This window comes from Setaria italica, chromosome IV (genome assembly GCF_000263155.2).
Source record: "Setaria italica strain Yugu1 chromosome IV, Setaria_italica_v2.0, whole genome shotgun sequence".
NCBI lineage: Eukaryota > Viridiplantae > Streptophyta > Magnoliopsida > Poales > Poaceae > Setaria > Setaria italica.
Genome location: NC_028453.1, coordinates 26,822,868 through 26,828,302, shown reverse-complemented (window position 1 = coordinate 26,828,302; position 5,435 = coordinate 26,822,868).

Genomic DNA, 5,435 nt, shown 5'->3' with positions numbered 1-5,435 from the left:
CACGACGTGGATCTTTCGAGGAGTCCTAGGGACACTCGACGGACGACCGGACTTATACTATTTTAAGTGCGTTTCGGATAATTGCTGCATCGGCAGCGATTAGGCGCATTTAAACCAGTTTAAGTTGGGCGGTTCCGCCACACCCGCGGCCCACCAAAACGGCCCACGAGGAGGTCATCTTCCTCGTGGAGCTCGACCACGCGCCACCGCTCCCCTCCTCCAGTCACCCCGTGCCGTCCTCTTCCACCATCTCTGGCAGCTTCCACCGTCGGATTCGCCGCCGCCCTAACCCGGCTCCGTCGGGATGCTCGGTGTCACTCCCCCACCTCCTTCGTCGCCCACCAGCTATCCTCCACCACCCGCAGCCGGCGGCACCCGTTGCCCCACCCACAACCCGTCACCACTGCCGATCCGCCACCACCCAAGGCCCTCCCTCTACAGCCGGAGGTCATTGGAGACCCCACCCCCGGCAACCCGAACCCTGAAGCCCCCTACCATGAATCCTAATCCCTACCGATGACGAGCCCCCTATTGTAACAACTCTACCTAAATTAAGTGCTTTAAATATAAACCAGTGGCTAATCACTAAGTTAAAGAAGTAAAATGACCAATTTAACCCTAAGAAGCTCTTTTTGGAGTTTGAAATAAAACTTGGAATTTTATATGCAAACTTAAAATTCTGTCCAAATAAGAGTTGTAAAACTTTTAATTTCAAACAACTTTTGTTAAAGGCACTTTGACTAATTCGGAGTGGGAAGAAGTCAAAAACAGCAATCAAAACCGGAGTACTAAAGAACCCTATAAACCTTCTAAGTCCTGGAATTCAAGTTTTCCTCCAACTTTGCAAGCCTTTATCTCACGATTTCTTATCTAAACTCAAGTCAGGCTATTAATAAAAGTTGTAGTCCCTCGAGTGTGTTCCAACTTTGTTACTCTAACCTAGGTCCAAATCGGGCCAGAACCTGTTCAAAATCTTGGTCAAAGTGAGGTAAAACAGTCAACTCACCCCCCGAGCCCCACAACGCTAAGTCTGAAAAACTGCGCAGAGTGCACCTCTTGGCGAGGGCGTTCCTCCAAATTTCTGAACTAAACTCAAGAAATACCCTAAATAAAAGTTGAAGTACTCAGTTTGGAGAGCAACTCCTTCAATAACACTTTGGTCTAATTCAACTTGGAAGCTGCCCTAAAATCGACTCAAACATAGCTAAGTTCCTGAAATTCCACCTCTCCGGCAAAAAGTGGCTAAGTCTGGATTTCCAGATTTTTAGCAAACTTTGGTACGAGATATCTCTAAATCCTTTCACAATCTAAACCAGTACCTTAAACCAAGTTTGAACTACGTCCAGAATTGAACAAGTTTGTTTAAAAGAGTTTTGGAAGTTGTGTTGCAAAATCCGGAGTTAGGATCTCCCAAAGCCGGTCGGGCTTACTGCCCGAAGGGGGCCTCGATGCCCGCGCGCCCGAGCACGTTCGCCCGCGCGCCGCGCGCCGCATGGCCGCCGGCCACCGGCAACTTGCTGGCGCCCTATCACCGGCGTGACAATGACAGGGCGAGGGCCACAGCGCCCAACCCACGCCTGCAACAGGACAGGGCGAACGCCGGGCTGGCCAACCGCCGGCCGCGCGCGTGTCCTTTTCCCCCTGCCGCGGCTCTACTCCGCCAACCACGCTCCGCCCGTCCGCCGGAGAAGCCACCACACCGACAACGTCCCGCGCCTCCACCCGCTCGCCCAACCCCCACGGTAGCCCTCCGCTTCGCCCGCCCGACAGACCGGAAGCCTCAGACATGCATCGCCCAAGGCCAATCACCGCGGAGACCACCCGGAGCTCCGCCTCCTCTTCCCAATGGCGCCGCTGGCCAATGGCCGCCTTGCCCGCGCACCCGCCGCTCCCGGCCTTATCTTTCCTCCACCGGAGCCCTGCCTCGACCCTCCGCTCCACCGCTGCCCTATAAAAAGGTCCCCCTCACCGGCAACGCCACCCCTTTGCCACCGCCCACAATCACGCTACCGCTTCCTCCTCTACGCCGCCGCTAAGCTTCCGTGGAGCTCACCCCTCCGCGCCACCCCGCACTCCGGCGACTTCACCGCCCGCTTCGCCACCCCTTCGCGCACGTCTCCGAGCAGCTCGTGGCCTCCCCGATGCCGCCGGTGCACCGGAACGCCACCTGCACCGCCGCCAGCCAAGCTCTATCGCCGCCGCCGCGTTCCGATCCCTGCCGGCCATCTCCGTCACCCCAACCCCACCAAACCGAGCTCAGGTGAGCCCCCGCACCCCTCCGGCCACTTGTTGCCCCATCCTCGCCGGCGAACCACCAGGGATTTCCTCGCCGCCGTCGCGCGCGCCCCGGGGACTACATTGCATCGTCCTCGTTCTTTACAGGGGCCTAGGCGCAAAACTCAGGGACCCCTGCATAGTTAAACCTTAAACCTAGGGGCTAGCTTGCAAGTTTGCCACTGCTTTTCTTTTAAATAATAGGCAGAAATATGGTAGAACTTTGTAAATGCCCAGTAAATCGTAGAAAAATCATAAAAATGCCAAACCACTTTTGTTAGGATCCTTGCTCTATCTAGTTCCTAACAAAAATAAGTTTTCTCATGTTACTATTGTAAATAATATCCTATGCTTTTAATCATGTTGTAGGCCTTTTAAATCCTAATAAATAGAAGAAAAGTGGGAAAAATGTGGAACTAACTCTATGATGCTTGTTTCTATGTGTAGAAGCTCAGAAAAATGGTTAGGGCTCTGGTCTAGCACTTTAAGTCACTGTTTTGACTTTAAATTGGGAATCTAAATATAAATCTTCCTTTTTGCATAAGTTTGGATCCAGAGCTCAGAAAAAGGTGAAACTAGTTGGGTTAATTTTGTTTTGCTGTGAAGTTTGCAGGAAAAATATAAATTGTTGTGCAAATTAGAAAGAAAAACACCTTCCTTGCTAAGCATGTATAATTAAAATAAGAAATAGAGTAAATAGTAACCTTCTCCAAAAATTATGAAAAATTCACCAAAGCTCCTGTAACATACCCTTAACACACTGGTTAAGTTTCACCCTCTGTTGCACAGTAACTTTGAAGATAGAAAAAGTTAAGCTCAGTTTACCTTTAATAATAAAATGCATGTAACTTCTTTTTCAGTCGTCCTTTGGCCCCCAAACTTTTACAGTAACCTAGTGATGGCTTAAGTGAGATGCTATAATTTTATCAATGCCTTTAACTACTGTTTGGATATGAAATCATTTTGGTTAATTAATCAACCTAAAGGAATAAAAGGAAAGCACAAATTCTAATATGATAAATAAGTGGACACTGAAAGAGGTACATAAAAATATTTAGAAGTAAGTAATTATTCTAATGAACCCAAACCACCCAACATGACCTTTCACAATCTTTATGCAACTCTAAATGTAAGAAAACTATATATGTACACAATTGCCATTCAACGCGAACTCAAGTTAAAACGACCACTTCTGTTTGAAGTTAAAAGAAAGTAAACCTTGCCAAAGTGTTTGTGGCTGTTGTGACTCTTGTCTTAAGCCATGCCTTGTGTCGTTGAATAAACACGCGAGTCCAACTAAATGTTTGCATGTGCATGTCGTATAGAAGCAAACCTCGCCGACGGAACCTACGAGCTCCACCTGGCACCGGAGGAGGACCCCGCTGCGGAGCTTCACCACTTGGAAGGCGAGCCTGAACCAGAGCAAGATCCCAAGGACCCGCTAACTTTTCCTGAAGGCAAGCCCCGGAGCATAAATCCCTATCTTTGAATACTTGCAATATTATTGATTACTTTGACTGTGCATTTACGTATCTAGGAGTTGTAATGAAACCGTAGATGCATGAACTTAGTACCTTGTTTGAATACTAGTTGCTAAAGTCGAGTAGTTGCAATGCTTAATAGGTTCCGGTAAAAGTCGAGTGATTTCCTGTCACTCGCGAGTTATAGGAGTTGAATGTTTTATTTATGTTGCAACTATAAGGACAACGGACGGGGTCGGGCTTATGTTTGATACTTGGTGGTTTTCCCCGTCTGTCTAAAGGAAATTGATCTAAGGTCGAAACGTGTTGGCGTTCGTGATCAAGTGTTTGAAAGTACTAATCTCATACCTAGTATGGGATGGGGAAGCCTAGTACCTGATTGAACTGGGGCGTGGCATACTCCCCCGACTGTCCTTGGAACGTCGTTCCCATGGTGCATCATGTGAGTGCAAGTGCGGTCATAGTACGGCAGAGGCCGGGATTATGGAGCATTGCACGTCAAAGGCAGTTGGCCCTGACACGTGCCTAAGGGATTGATGGGGACGGCTGACAAATGAAGCGACCCTTCGTGGTGCGCGGATGTCGTGAGATTAGGTTCACCATGCATGGTTAATAAATTCGAATCAATTCGTCTGCCTCTCACAGTTTGGGACTACTTGATCGCTATTCTACACTGAGTAACGATGAAACATGATTACGAGTTTAAGTTGATGCTTGTTATCTAACTGCTTGGAAATCATGCTTGTTTAATATAAGTTGCTAATCTAGATTGGTTAAAGAACGTAGAACTTGAGCTAAAATATTGAAAGTAAGGACCGATTGTAGACGCTTGTGGCAAAGAAATCCTAGAGCCAGAAAGCCTTGCATGTCTAGGTCTTGGTAAAGCTTTTCACTCGACGGGTTAGTCTTGCTGAGTATTAGTTGCTCAGCCTTGTTGTGGCTTAATCTTTTCAGGTGATGTCAATAGTTTGGTTGCTGGTACCACTTAGCCTACCCAGCTCCCTCCGGGCTGGACAGTCGAGTGGGATCCCTCCTCGGACGGCGAGGGAAGGTATTTTTGATGTCATGATCGGCTCTGTCGTGATGTCATGTATCGACGTTTAGCTTCCGCTTGTTTTATCCGACTTTTCGAACCTTGCAACTTGTTTGAATTTTCAGAAACTCTGATGTAATAATTTGTGAGACTAAGTTAGTGTGATGGAATGTTGTAATCTCTGTGCTACTCACCTTCGTGTGAGCGATGCTTCTCGATCCTGTTTAGGTGGTTCATCGGATGAAATCCGACAGTCGACCAGGTTGACTTGCTTAAAGTGCATAATCGTGTGTCAGGCGACTTCAATGCATTTTAGTCAGGTTAATTTGGGCAGTTCCGCCACAGCTATCCCCGAACCCTAACCGTACCTCCTCTCCTCTCCTTGCCCCCGCGCCACCTTCCTCCTCCGGCTCCGACGGCTCCCGCCACCACCACCCTCCGCCGTCCTTACCCGGCTCCGCCGAGGAGCTCATTGCATAGGGAGAGGAGGAAGGAGGAAGGGGGCGAGGCTTCTCCCGTGCGGCGGTCGGGCCGCGCCACGGGGACCTGACGCCCGCGATGCGCCCCCTCCCTCGTCGTCGTTGGGCGCCGCGTCTTCACCACCCGCACCGCCGGCCACGTCCAACTCCGCTGCCGGGGGCCGCTGC